We start from the raw sequence: 16,573 nt of genomic DNA on the forward strand, positions 1-16,573 counted from the left end.
AGTGTGCCTAGAAAACTTTAATGAATACACAAAGTTTAGTTGGATTCATAGGCAACCTGCAAAATAGATCCATTAGTAGTCATTGATTGGTTTTTGAATTATGTATTTGACAAGCATATCTTTGTCAATCGTCCTACAGAAAAGAGTTAGGCTGCCAAAAATCTCACAAATAGAACAATATTAGCATTATCAATGATCAAATGAAAGCATGAAAACCTAAAATACAGACTCTCAAAACTTAGAAGCACAATTTTGTACAACAAGATTTATGAGCTCAAACGACACAGATTTAAATTTCAGACAGAAGTCAAAGAAGACTCGTACGACATAGAATTTACCAGCCAAAAATTTGTACCACATGTATTTAGCTATCGTACGACAAGGAAAAGGAGCTCGTATGACACATGATTGAGCTAGTACAAGTCAGGATGAAGTTTCATCCCAGACAAGAAAGGAGTTCATACGAGTTGGAAAATTAACTCGTACAACATTCTGATTCTATCCCGGCAAAGATGGATGTTTGTTGAAGCTTGAGATGCCAAAAATGATGATTCTAGCCCCATGGTGGGCACCAAAATGTTATGTATGTGATGTGTGTACCTATTATACCTGCAACTGCAACACAAAACACTCAATAAATCATTACAAGCAATGGTTAGAAAACTAATCAATGAAAGATAAAACCATAGCTAATCGATCTTTTGCCTCTTAGTAAATGCGAGTATGAATTTTTCTCTAAGATCTGGTTATGCAAATTCCAATGACTTGACTACACTTAGATGGAGGATTTGAATGATGAATATGCATAAGATAGAAATGATAACATGATTAAGCTACATGATTTCATGATTATTCTAGAAAATAGGCTAGAATGAAGATGCAATTAAGTTAAAATTGAACATGATAACAATGCTTGAAATGATAAACTAGAATCTAGATGCTTATAGTAACAATGCTTGAATGCAAATAAGATGAATCAATCAGGATGCAAAAATGATATAAATTGGAACCCTTTGTGCTTCAAAATGGGGTCTATTTATAGGGTTTGCCAAGGCTAGGGGTGAGGTGGAAGGAATTAATGGTCAAGATTGATTTGAAGATATCAATGGGTAAATTTGGAGGAGGTTGGCAAATGGGTTGGATTAAAGGGAACATTTGTCATCTCTATGGTGACAAGTGTCAAGAGGCTTCTAGAAGAGGTTGGATGAAAGGGAACACTTAGTGACAAATGTCACAAAGCTTTTCTCATGAGAGGGCAAAGTGTTCAAGGAAAGGGGACATGGGGATAGATGGCATGGGTTAGGTTTAGGAATGGTTAGGAGAATTTGAATTTAAAAATTCAAATAATAGGAAAAGGCTAATTAATCTCAACAACTCATAAATTTGATTTATTTTAATTAATTAGGGGATTAGAAGAAATGAATTTGATGGGGGGAATTAATTAATTAATTAAAGGGGATTATGAAATGAACCTATTAAATAAATCCTTAGATTTATTAATAGGTAGAGGAAAGGGGGTATTTAATCAAATTGTTGATGAATTTAATTAAATTGGAGAGGGACATTAATTAAATAATTTCTTATTTAATTAATTATCTTCAGACCATTTTTAGGTGTATACAGTAACCATAGTTGCCATCAATGACAACACAAACTGATCATCAAGTCATTAAACAACATCTCAGTTATATATCACCAACAGTCCTTATACCGGCTCATCAATATCATCGTTAGTTATGCCAATATGCCAACATTCTCTCCCTTTGGCATTGATGGCAACACTGAAAAAAAAAACCTCATCATGTTGAACTGAATTGATTTGTTATGTACCTCCTCTTCTGCTCAACATCTCCTTTATATTTCTTCTACCGGTTATCTAGTTCTTCTTCTCATGACTGATCTTCAACTAATTCTTCTCCCCCTTTGACAATAATGCCAAAGGTGCAAATACCTCTATTGTCTTCATCTCTGTTGTTGCCATCTTTGTTTGTCTCATTATAGCTTCTCCCCCTGAGGAGTATCCCACTTCACATCAATCCAAAACTAAAAGATATTCAATGAATTCTTTAGATTGATGCATGACCAGCATCTTAGTTGATCTTGTGTAGGGGTACAACCCCTAATCTACCTCTGATATGTTCAAAGGTTGTCTTAGGCAAAGGTTTGATGAATATATCTGCTAACTGCTCTTTGCTAGACACATACTCCATTCTTACTTTCTTCTCCCATACTCTTTCCCTTAGAAAGTGATACTTCAACTCAATGTGATTTGTTCTTGCATGTAATACAAGATTTTTGAAAATTAATAGCACTACTGATATCATAATGAATAGTCATCGGTTCGGACATGTCTTCCTTAAAACCCTCCCAAATATGTCTCATCCATTTAGACTGATTACAATTCATTGATGCTACCACATATTTTTCTTTAGCTATAGATTGTGAAATACAAGATTGTTTCTTGCTTATCCAGGACACCAATCTTTCTCCTAAAAAGAAAGCTCCACCAGTTGTGCTTTTTCGATCATCAACATTTCCAGCCCAGTCTCCATCTGTGAAAATTTTTAAAGAAAAATTATCATTGTAAGGATACCACAAACCATAATCAATTGTTCCTTTCAAATACCTGAATATCCTTTTTACCACTACCATGTGTGTCTCCTTAGGATCTTTCTAAAATCTTGCAACCAATCCAACAACATGTGCATTTTCCAATCTACTGTGAACAACATAACACAACTTTCAATTCATAAACCTGTATTCTTTCTCATCCACATATGGTGAATCAGCTTGTTTTGACAATTTACATCTTGTCACCATCGGAGTACCAACTGGTTTACAATCTTCCATTCCAAAATTCTTCAAGAATTATTTTACATACTTAATCTAGCAGATAAATATTCCATTCTCCAGTTTTTGAATCTGTAAACCAATAAAGAGTTTTATTTCACTGATAAGAGACATCTCAAATTCTTTCTTCATTTATACTGCAAAAGACATACACATGTCATCATTTCCACCAAATATTATATCATCAACAAAAACTTCAGCAAGTAACATTTTGTCTCAATCAATATTTAAATATGTGTTACTGTCTCCATTGGTTCTCTGGAATCCTATCTTGATCATTGTGCATGCAATCTTTCAAAACATGCTCTCGGAGCTTGCTTCAAATTATATAGTTCATTGTGTAGTTTGCAAACCATATTTTCATCTTCACTCAATGCAAACAATCTGGTTGTTCTATATATACTTCTTCTTCCAAAATATCATTCAGAAAGGTTGATTTAACGTCCATCTGATATACCTTAAATCCTTTAAAAGTAACAAAGGCAAGAAACATTATAACACCTTCAAGTCTTGCCACCAATGCAAATGTTTCACCATATTCATCACCTTCTTCTTGTGCATACCCTTTGCAAACCAACTTCACCTTGTTCTAACAACTTCACCATCCTCATTAAGTTTGTTTCTAAATACCCATTTTGTCCCAATAACATTTTTGTCTTCCGGTCTAGGAACAAGAATGTATTGTTCTTATCAATCTGGTAAAGTTCCTTATTCATTGCATTCAACCAGTCTTTGACTTAATAGTTGAAATCAGATAGGCACTTTCTCTAATCTTTCTTCTCATTTGAACTCCAAAATTTCTATCTCCTATTATTTGATCAACAGAGTGATTTAACTTCACATATCTAGGTATAACCGGTTCTGATATAGAAGTCTCTTCTTTTTCTTCTTCATCTTCATCTTCATCTTTATCATCTACCGGTTGAGCATCATCATCTACATTGTTCTGCTCATTTTCCTTCTACATTTCTGGTTCAATAATCACAAGTTTCTGATCATCATATTCTTCATTAGATCTACTAGTATCATCAGATTTGTTCACAACTAAGGTTTCTAGTAAGAATGCTCTTTCACCGGTTCACAAATCTCCACAATTCGCTATCAACTTTAATCATAGTAGCAGTCAAAAGCTCTTCAATGTTATTGACGTTCTCCAGATGTTCTCTCAACAATACTAAGTGAAAAAATATGAAACTATCAAATAACTTTTATTTTCCTTTTATTAAATCGGTTGAACATACCCTAATCACTGTTCCACTCTTAAACTTGATATTGACACACATATCACATTTAGCTTACTGGTTTGATCATAAAACACTTCATAATAACATTATGCATCAAAGTGTGCAGATTTTGTTGGCATTTAACTGAACCAGTAAACATTGTTGTTGATATGCAACCGATATGTTATTGATTAGTGAATGCGATGAAGAGATTGAGATTCATGTTTGATGACTAAGTTTTATGTTGTCATTAATGGAAACAATGTTTTTGTATTCATCTAAGTCTTAGAAGCTAACCGGTAAGGTATAACCGGTATAGATGAAAGTTTTATAGAGAACCGGTAATTAGGATATCGACCGGTAAATTGGGACAGAGTCGCATTCCGACAACCATTATAGGCGATTCATGAAGAGTTGGATGATGTAGTTTTACAATGATATTGGTGATAGGTATTTGGAGCTATGTTCTCAACCACATTAGTAGATTCAACTGGATGAGCGAGATTTGATGTACAAAATAGACAAACTGGTAGAACACTTAACTGGTATTGATACAGTTGTTGGCATTGACACTCATTGGATTCATTTTGTTGTCATTGATGGCAATAGGATCAGATAAAAGGCAACAATATCCGATGGAAGTCTCAAACTGACACTAGGAGGCATATACTAGTAGATACCGACATTAGAAGCATTCAGGGCTACACCAGTACCAACACTGAAATCGACATCAATACATCAAGGAAGCTGACATAAAGAAAGATTTATTTTAGTAAATCATTTTGTAATTATTATCGAGGTTGACATTGAATATCTTTTGTAAATACATTGTAAGCCAAAACAAGGCATACCATATGTAATAGGTATATAAGTCATTCTGTTAGGTCAATTTAAAGAAAAAAAAAAGGATGTGAATGAGATTATGATGTAATAGGCGATAAAGTATAGCAAAACTATGATGCGAATTATATGTATGGAGATCATTTTTGTATGCGAACATTATATCATGCAATGATCTATAGATAGCTAGGAAAGAACTCTTGGAGGAGAAGCAATACACTGTGAACCAGTACAGAGAAGAACCAGAACCAGAACTCTATTGAGCATAGTAGATGCATTCCTGAGTTCATTTTCAATAATCTACTTTGGCAGAAAGCTTGTAGTTAGTGAGAATATTTAGTGATGAGTAGTATGCTCTAGGCAATGTTCCTTCCTACAAGTGCAGGCCCCTATTTTATGTAATATATTTTCATATGGCTAGTGAACTGATATTGTGGGTCACAAATCCCACCATTGTTTTTCCTCATTGACGTTGTCCACATATAAATTATATGTGTTATGGTGTTCATTTATGTGGATGGTTTATTTGTTGGAAATATAGCATTATAACAGACAATGAAAGATTGTTGACATTTCAATAAGGATATTGAAAAGGTTGTTGATGATTATGGATATAACTAATTAAGGATGTTTACTATCTTGATATTATTATTTTGTCATTGATGTCAAGAAATTGATTTTCTAATTCATTATGATGTTGCCATATCTTGAGAAGTATGATTTGAAGAATATAAAGATGTCGGTAAAAGACACAGGAAAGAATATGATGAATAAGGGGATGAATAAGGTATTCAATGGGCAACTATTATCGAGTCAGACAATGATGAGATCATGATGTTTAAATTGTTTTGACATCATACATATGTTGTAAATTGTAAGGTTAATATTATACTATGTTATCAAGCAAAGAACCTAGTCGGTAAACCCTAAGGTTATCGCTATCGGTTAATGAAGGCGGAATGTCTACCGAGTGAAGTTTAGTATTTACCAAGTTGTTACCGAGTTGTAACTGAGCTATAACAGAATGCATTAAATGTTTACATGCGTTATTTAATGAAGGAAGCTGATGAGCTAGAACTGATTAAATGATTGGTATGCCATAAATATAGTTTGTTAATGAATCTATGGAAAAGGAAAGTCGGCATGAATATCTATAGTGCAGATTGAACCGCAATACCTTGGCACAAGTTCCAAGAAATATATGCAAGTTCCTAGGTGGGTAAAACATTTTCAGATCGAAAGATGCATTGAACCTGGACAAGTTTGAAGTTCTGATGGCTATGATTGATCATGGAAAATGTGATCAAGGAGATTAAGCAATTAGCTAATTGTTTATAAATAGGGAACTATTGATAAACAATGTATGCAGGCAAGTGTATTCACAAGGATGCTACATAGTGATTACCGAGCACAGAAGCTTGAAGACCTGTTTGAATAACAGAGTATAGAAGCCCAACAGATGGACAAGATTGGTTCTATGTCTAGAGTGTATTGAACAAATAAGAATCTTCTTTAGCATTTTAGATGTGAAGTTGCAGATAGATTTTTATTATTGTTATTTTGTGAAAGTGACAGAAAATCTCTTAACCGAGTGGACTTAACAGTCTTATTTGTAAAACCCTCTAGCAAGGTGACATTCTGATTGAGTGTTTAAAATCCTTTAACAAGGTCACTTCTAACAAAGTGAAGATCCTAACAGATCTGAGGGAAATCCCTTAACCGGGTCACATCTAGCAATGTGTTTGTAATCTTTAACAGGATTTGCTTTTAACTGAGCATATTCTAGAAAAGTATATTTCTTAGTGGGTCCGAAATCCCACAGTGGTTTTTTCCTGTTTGGGTTTCCACGTTAAATCTAGTGTTATGAGGTTTATAATGTTTATATGCTTTTGAGTTTGTATTCTTAATAGTTTTGGTTATATTACTAAAGTATATGTTACCGAGGTTGAATCTGATGTTTTTATGGAAGATTAAGTTTGTATGATTCACCCCCCCCTCTCATCTTATTGGCTATTGGATATGTACTTATATTAAGTATCATAACTATCAATTGGTATCAGAGCTTTGGACTCTGAAAGAAAAGTTTAAAGGCAATTGAGTTAAAGATTCAAAGATGTATAAGAGGGATGCATCGAAGCTGAACAAGTGAAGTTTGTCTACATGGCAGAAAAGGATGAAGTTGCATCTATCAGGAGTCGGAGAATATGTTGTATACTATCTGGAGAATGATTTTTTTACACTGAGCACCTATCCATTGACTATGGAAGAGATAAAGGCAAAGCAAGAACATATTCAAGCAATGATTGAAATAACATCTACATTGACCGATTCAAAGTTTAATGATCTAGAAGGCTGCAATGATGCAAAGGCAATGTGGGATAAGCTCATATCAGTGTATGGAGGAGATGAACATGTTCAAAGAGAAAAAGTAGATAGTCTAAGAGGACAACTTGAATCTATGAGGATGAATGAAGGTGAGAACATAACTCAGTATAGTACAAGACTAAAGGAGATTGTCAATCAAATCAAAGGAGCAGGTGGAACTATTGAAGAAAAGGATATAACAAGTAAGTTGTTAAGAACCCTTCTACCAGCTTATGCAATCCGAGTCTCTGCAATCAATGAATTGAGGTATGTACCTAATATTCTAGTTTCTTTAGATGCTACTATTGGTAAGCTACATGCATTTGAGTTAAGTAACTTTGAAAACAGTGGATCTTCGATAAATAAAGTTGAATCTGCATTTAGTTCTTTTCATCTTGATGAATCTAATGATTACAATGAAAGAAAGTATAAGTACTCTGAAGAAAATCACAGTGGAGCAAGTGAAAGATTTTGCAAGAACATGGAAGAAGTACACAAACTGTATGAGGAAATTAGAAAGCAAGAATAGTTTGAAGCACTATTAGCCAAAAGGTTGCCGAGAGGCAAAGGTAAGTACAAAGGAAAACTACCTTTGAAATGTTTCAATTGTGATAAGATAGGACATATAGCTTCTAACTATCCTGACAAAGATTCTACTAAAAAGAGAGATTACCGAGATGACAAACAGAAAGATAATCATTACAGAGGACACCGAGACTTTAGAAGAAGAGACAGAAAGACATGCTTAATAGCTAATGAGGAATCCAATGATGATAAATCAGATGAAACTGATACAAAGGAAGCAGTTTATGTGGCTATCAAAGATGGATCAGATGAAGAAAGGTATGTAGAAAATTCCCTAATATCTCACATAAACACTAATGATTCTTGGATCATAGATAGTGGATCCTCACATCATATGACAGGAGATAAACACAAGTTGGTTATATTAGAAGATTATGATGGAGGCTATGTTAGATTTGGTAATGATGCACCATGTCCAGTGAAAGGTAAAGGATCTATAACACTTCTTGACAATGCAAGATGCAATGATGTTTATTGGGTTGAAGGTTTGAAATACAATTTGTTGAGTGTAGCACAGCTAAACAACACAGGTTACCGAATAGAATTTCAGAAAGGAATTGTCAAAGTTCATGACAAGAATGGAAAGTTAGCTGCTACTAGGACACAAACAAAAGGTAAGACATTTCACCTTGACTCAACTCGTAACAAGTGTTTGTATGCAAAGATAGATGATACCTGGTTATGGCATAAAAGGTTTTTTCATGTAAATTTTGATAATCTGATGAAAATAAGTAAGAAGCACCGAGTAAGAGGTCTACCGAGTCTTGAAAAACCTAAGAATACTATGTGCCGAGGATGCCAGATGGGTAAGATGACAAGATCATGATTTACAAGTAAGTCTTACACTTCTAAGGGAATTTTAGATCTAGTGCACAGTGATCTTTGTGGTCCTATGAAAGTTCAAAGTTATTATGGTGATAAATATTTCATATTATTTATGGATGACTATTCAAGGATGATGTCAGTAATTCTTTTAAAAGAAAAATCAGAAGCTTTTCAAATGTTTAAATGGTACAAGGCAAGAGTTGAAAATGAAACAGGAAGACAACTGAAATGTCTTAGATCAGATAGAGGAGGAGAGTTCACATCTGATGAATTCAACTTATTCTGCAATGATCATGGTATTAAAAGACAAGTCTTTGTACTAAGAACTCCACAGTAGAATGGAATAGCTGAGAGAAGAAACAGATCTATTGTGGATTGTGCTAGAACACTGATGATTGAAAAGAAGGTGCCACAAACATTTTGGAGAGAAGCAATAAGCACAGCAGTTTACACCCTGAACCGAGTACAATTGAAGAAAGGTACTTTGAAGACACCATATGAAATCTGGTATGATAAGAAACCTAATGTAAGTTATTTTAAAATCTTTGGAAGTAGATGCTATGTACACAAAGATGATAGAAATGGCAAGTTTGATTAGAAGAGTGAAGAAGGAACATTTCTAGGTTATTCTTCTAGAAGCAAAGCATTTAAATGTCTGATCAAATCATCTAACAAAATAGTAGAAAGTGCAAATGTGAAAATTGATGAATTTGCAGAAAGAAATGATGAAGGAAATTCCAAGGAACTAGAAGACTATGATGAATTTGTCTATGTTCAACCAAGAAGTCTTACCGAGAAGACTGTTGAAGAAAATGAAAAGATTATCTTGTTACCAAGTGATGAAGAAGATCATAGAAAGCCTACCGAGCCTGTATTAGCCAAGTATGTCAGAAGATATCATGCACCAAGTCAGATTATAGGAGATAAGGATGATCTAGTGATGACAAGGAACAAACTGAAATAGAACACATGTCTGATATCTGAATTCGAACCAAGAATAGTGAAAGATGCATTTAACAGTGAAGATTGGATAAATGCTATGACAGAAGAGATTGATCAAATCAAGAAGAATGACACATGGACACTAATCCCAAGACCGAAGGACAAAAATGTAATTGGTACAAAGTGGATTTTCAGAAACAAGCTTAATGAAAAAGGAGAGGTCATTCAAAACAAAGAAAGACTAGTATGCAAAGGTTATGCTCAAGAAGAAGGAATTGATTATGGTGAAACTTTTACACCTGTTGCTAGACTTGAAGGAGTAAGAACATTGTTGGCATATGTTTCTTTCAAAAACTTCAAGGTATATCAAATGGATGTCAAATCTGCATTTCTGAATGGAATATTAGAAGAAGAAGTTTTTATTGAACAACCTGAAGGATTTGTTGAAGACAAGAATAAAGATCAGGTATGTAAATTGAACAAAGCTTTATATGGTTTGAAACAAGCACTGAGAGCATGGTACGAAAGACTAGACTCTTATTTGATTAAGATTGGTTTTATAAGGACAAGTGAGAACAACAATATGTACATGAAGAATGATGAAAATGGAATATTGATCTCAGCCATATTTGTTGATGATATTATATTTTATGGAAATGACTATTTATGCAAAAACTTTGGAAATGAAATGAGCAAAGAATTTGAGATGTCATTAATTGGTGAGATAAAGTATTTTATAGGTTTACAGAACTACAAATGAAAAATGAGATTTTCATTACTCAATCCAAGTACATAAAGGAAATCTTGAAGAAATTTGGAATGGAGGATTCAAAACCAGTAAGTACTCCTATGACTGCCAACTGTAAATTATCAAAGAATGATGAATCTGCATCTGTTGATGAGACACTTTACCGATCCATGATTGGAAAGCTACAATATGTTTTTCACAGTAGACCAGACATAGCACATGCAGTAGGTATAGTTGCAAGATTCTCTACAAATCCTAAGGAAACACACATGACAGCAATCAAAAGAATTTTTAGATACTTGAAAGGCACTGAGGATTATGGCTTAGTATATCAGAAAGGAAATGATTTTGATTTAAAAGTTTATACTGATGTTGATTGGGCAGACAACATTGATGACAGAAAAAGCACAAGTGGGGGAGCTTTCTTTTTAAGAGAAAGACTAGTGAGTTGGCTTAGCAAGAAACAAGGATGTGTTTCACAGTCAATAGCAGAAGCTGAATACGTTGCTGCAATATTGAATTGTACTAACATTGCATGGATCAAACAACTGTTGGAAGGTATAAATGAGAAAGTTACCAAGCCAATAACTATATTCTATGACAATACTAGTGCAATTAATATTTCAAAGAATCATGTTATGCACTCTAAGACAAAGCACATCTCTATCAAATATCATTATCTTAGAGAAGAAGCTCAAGAGAAGAAAGTGGTGTTGGAGTATGCTAGCACAAAGGAACAAATAGCAGATATCTTCACCAAGCCACTACCAAGGGACACTTTTGAATATCTCAGAAGTAAGTTAGGGGTCCTACCCCTATCTTCTACTCACTGATCGAGTTCGGTGAAAGCATCAATCCGATGACTCTATCGAATATATTTTAGGAGTTGATGCTGATTTACACCCTTTATGATGTTTTCTAAAGGTGTACAAGAAATATTATAGGAAACAATATAGGGAACAGGAATTGAAGACAAATGCTCTGACCGAGATTGAATTGACACATTACAGCAGGAATTCACTTCATACAGGCAGAAATTATGTTTTAGTTCTTTACTTTTTGGCATTGTTGTCAAAGGGGGAGAAGACCAACTTAAAGAGGGAGAAAACTGAGAAGACAGATTGAGAAGATTGAAAATAGGAGAAGTCTAATGTATGGGGGAGAGAATTTCAGCATTTCAGAATCATAGCAATCCGAATCTTTTAAGGTCAAATCAATTGGTTTTGCCATCAATGCCAAAGGGGGAGATTGTTGGCAATATAGCATTATAATAGACAATGAAAGATTGTTGACATTTCAATAAGGATATTGAGAAGGTTGTTGATGATTATGGATATAACTGATTAAGGATGTTTACTATCTTGATATTATTATTTTGTCATTGATGTCAAGAAATTGATTTTCTAATTCAGTATGATTTGAAGAATATAAAGATGTTGGTAAAAGACACAGGAAAGAATATGATGAATAAGGGGATGAATAAGGTATTCAATGGGCAACTATTACCAAGTCAGACAATGATGAGATCATGATGTTTAGATTGTTTTGACATCATACATATGTTGTAAATTGTAAGGTTAATACTATACTATGTTATCAAGCAAAGAACCTAGTCGATAAACCCTAAGGTTATTGCTATCGGTTAATGAAGGCGGAATGTCTACCGAGTGAAGTTTAGTATTTAGTATTTACCAAGTTGTTACCGAGTTGTAACCGAGTAGTAACAGAATGCATTAAATGTTTACATGCATTATTTAATGAAGGAAGCTGATGAGCTGGAACTAATTAAATGATTGGTATGTCGTAAATATAGTTTGTTAATGAATGTATGGTAAAGGAAAGTCAGCATGAAGATCTACAGTGCAGATTGAACCGCAATACCCTGGCACAATTTCCAAGAAATATATGCAAGTTCCTAGGTGGGGTAAAACATTTTCAGATCGAAAGATGCATTGAACCTAGACAAGTTTGAAGATTTGATGGCTATGATTGATCATGGAAAATGTGATCAAGGAGATTAAGTGGTTAGCTAATTGTTTATAAATAGGGAACTGTTGATAAACAATGTATGCAGGCAAGTGTATGCATAGGGATGCTACATAGTGATTACCGAGCACAGAAGCTTGAAGACCTGTTTGAATAACAGAGTATAGAAGCCCAGCAGATGGACAAGATTAGTTCTATGTCTAGATTGTATTTAACAAATAAGAATCTGCTTTAGCATTGTAGATGTGAAGTTGCAGATAGATTTTTATTACTGTTCTTTTGTGAAAGTGACAGAAAATCTCTTAACCAAGTGGACTTAATAGTCTTATTTGTAAAACCCTCTAGCAAGGTGACATTCTGATTGAGTGTTTAAACTCCTTTAACAAAGTCACTTCTAACAAAGTGAAGATCCTAACAAATCTGAGGGAAGTCCCTTAACTGGGTCACATCTAGCAATGTGTTTTTAATCTTTAACGGGATTTGCTTTTAACCGAGCATACTCTAGAAGAGTATATTTCTTAGTGGGTCCTAAATCCCATAGTGGTTTTTCCCTATTTGGGTTTCCATGTTAAATCTGGTGTTATGAGGTTTATGATGTTTATATGCTTTTGAGTTTGCATGCTTAATAGTTTTGGTTATATTACTAAAGTATATGTTACCGAGGTTGAATCTGATGTTTTTATGGAAGATTAAGTTTGTATGATTCACCCCCCCCCTCTTATCTTGTTGGCTATTGGATCTGTACTTATATTAAGTATCAGAACTATCATTATTTTCTTCTTGTTATATGCTTATTTGTTTACTAATACATACTTGCATGATGTAGAAAGTCAAAAACTGTTCATTCCAGCAGAACACTGATTCACGCCCCCCCCCCACTCTTAGTGTTCTTAGATCCCAACAATTGGTATTAGAGCCTGTTACCTCAAAAAAGTTTAACAGCTTTGGGACGATCCTGAAACTGAAATTTTTGAACATGGCTATGGAGAAACAACTTGAGATGGCTCTTGAGGATTATGATACTGAAAGGATGAAGAACTTGAAATTGCAAGAAGAGTTTAATTCTACAAATGAATTCATTTCTATTATGCAAGAAAGGTTGTCAGCTACTCAAGCCAAAAGGAAAGAAATTTTGCAACAACTGGATGATGAGGAGAATAATTTTCTTAAGGAACAATGTCAGAAACTAAGTCAAGCAAATATGCTCATGACGAATGAAATGCAAGATCTGACCATGAGGTTATCAAAAGATATTGAGGATAGAAAAAAGAAGGAAGATAATCTTGTTTTATCTCTGAAGAACAATTTTGATGAATGTGGAAGATTGACTCATGAGAATAATCTATTGAGAACTGATTTGGCACACTCCCGAAATAATGAACAAGAACTTGAAAGGAAAATAACTACTCTGAGAGATGATCTGACTATTGCAAGTGAATATAAAGAAAAGTTTAGGATCAGTACTACATAGTTGGATGACTTACTGAAAAGAAAAAGATAGATTGATGATTCTAGAGGACTTGGATTTATATAGGGTGAAAGCTCTGGTACTGCTAATGAAGATCAAACAATCGGTATGCAGAACTCATCAGAACAAAGGAAACCGGTAAGGCAATCTAATGCTTCTAAATTCAATGGTAGATGTTTTGTTTGCAATAAATTTGGGCATGTGGTTAAACAATGTAGAAATAAGGCAAATCAAAACTACAATTATGTTCTCGGTCAATGCACAAACTACAAGAAATATGGTCATAGATCAGAAGATTGCAAAATAAATGTCAAATGTCATGCATGTGGAAAGTTTGGACATTTTGCTAATCATTGTAGGTCAAGAAATAATAATAATACCAGATATGTCAAATCAGTTCAAAAGAACAATGTTACATGTTATGCATGCAACAAAATAGGTCATATTGCTAAGTATTGCAGAAGCAAGACTCAACTGGCTAATAATGATAAAAATGAGAAAGGAAAGCAAAAGGTAGATGAAAGACAACAAGATCATACCAAGAGATGGGTTAGAAAATCTAAATAACAAAATGGAGATGGATCTATACCGGTATATCCACTGATAGAACAGGGTATTCCTCCATTGGCAAGAAATTCCAGTGGTAACTGAGGCATAAGCCTTAGGGGTTGGCAAAGTCACTGCTAAATTCTACATATTACCCTAGAAGAGATCTAAGGAGATCTGGAAAGAAATCTGAAGAATTGCATTCATCATCGATGAAGGTTACCTCGACACATAACTATGAAACTGACATCCATAGGTTTATTGGTGAAGCATTAATGAGAGAAAATTAGGGTTTTATTCGCTAATAAAAGAGGGTAAGTGAATTCATTTTCACTCACCGAGCATTCAAGAAATCAGAGCGAAGTCAAGGCGAACTAAGAGTGAGAAAATCATTAAGAGAAGATTTCGAGCAGTTATCTGAAGCACTCAAATCCTTTCACCAGCATTCACTCAAGTAATTTTTGAAATGGCATCTGGATCTTCAGCTCCTACTTTTATTCCAAATCTGAGAATCGTCGACATCAAGGATAGGTTAAGGCCAGTCTTTAAGGAGGTTCCTGAAATTGCAAAGAAGGAAGACTCCACAGGAGAATTTTCTAGGGTTCTTGACAGAGTAATGTATGTTAAAGATGTAAGGACATACATTCATTGCACTCTTAAGGATTTGGGCACCGAAGACATAAAAAGCATGTATCAATCAGTGATACTGGGAGACACCAGAAAAATCAAACTAGAATTTAAGGCAATTGAGGATCTAGGGTTAACCGGTATTCTGTATTTACCGGAATTCAAGGATGAAGTTATCATATACATTCTGAGTAGGGCTCACAATGAATTCAGTTGGTTAGATAGACCCTACATGATCACAAAGGAAGCTATTCAAGATATCACTGACTTACCTAGGGTTGGACAAGATCATGGTAAGAAAATTTCCAACACAGAGGTTCAGAAACTCACAGGTTCTACACTGGATAACATATCAATGAGGATAAGCACAACCATCGACATAGACATAAAATTTGCAAGCATCATCATAGGATATAAGGTAACTCAATCTAATCGATTGAATTCTATTGCAAGTTCATGCATTCATGATGCATATCAAATGCTAAGAAATAATGTGAAATATGACTTATGTGAATGGATGAGGAGTGAGTTAATGCTAAACCTTAAAAAGGTCAAAGGAACCAAGAAAGACACATTCAGATATGGTAACTTAATTGTTTGTTTAATGCTTTATTTCTTGAATGAGCTACCTGGTTTAGGAAAGAAGCAATGGGCTCATGACATACTAGTAGGTATGCAAATCAAAGAAGCTATCATCAGTCTTGGTACCTGTATAGATGAGAAGATTTGGGGTTATTTCAAGAAATTTCAAGAGTTCATGAGGCAAATGGAAAGAATCTCAAAGAACATTGTGGAGAAGTACTCCACTGACATATGTTTCATGGTGAAAACTGATGAAACACTCATGGAAGCAGTTGAACTGAGGCAAAGCTGGATCACTGAACTTGGATATGAGGTAGATGACAGGATCTTTGAAGTCTATGCAAAGACATTGTTAGATGCCCCTTTGGATGACAAAATAGAGCACTTCAGTACAATAGGAGAAAAGGCTTTTGAAGTGAAAATAGGTTTTAACTATAAAGAAGAGAGAAGAAAATAGAGAAAATGTTTGCATATGTGCAAGATGTGTTTTACATGATAGACACTGAAATAGGTTCCAAATCTAAACAAGCAGTCCAACCGATAGAGGTTGCTACTAAACAAGTGAAGAAGCCACAAGCACACATTTCCCCAATCACTTCTGACTCCAACCTTGAGGATAATGAGCCTCTAACCTTCAAAAGGGTACAAAGGAAGAAAGTGGTAAAACCATCGGTAGAGCAACAAAAGGCGAAACCAAGGAGGAGACTTGTCAGAAAGGCAGCTCAGCCTACTACACCTCCACCACCAGTAAGGAAGCCTATGCAGAAGAGGAAACCAGTCACACCAGCTACCACAAGCAAAAAGAAGAAGGGTGATGATACCAGAACTGGTAAGACAACAATGACCTGTGCTAAAATTATTGATGAAGTTACAAAAGATGGGATATTAAAGAACATATCAAAATATTATGAAGCTTTTGAAGAAAGTGAGAAAAATGAATTAGAAGAAGCTATTTTATTGTATATAGATATCTATAAAAAGGCATTA

Source organism: Cryptomeria japonica, chromosome 6 (genome assembly GCF_030272615.1).
Source record: "Cryptomeria japonica chromosome 6, Sugi_1.0, whole genome shotgun sequence".
NCBI classification, from domain to species: domain Eukaryota; kingdom Viridiplantae; phylum Streptophyta; class Pinopsida; order Cupressales; family Cupressaceae; genus Cryptomeria; species Cryptomeria japonica.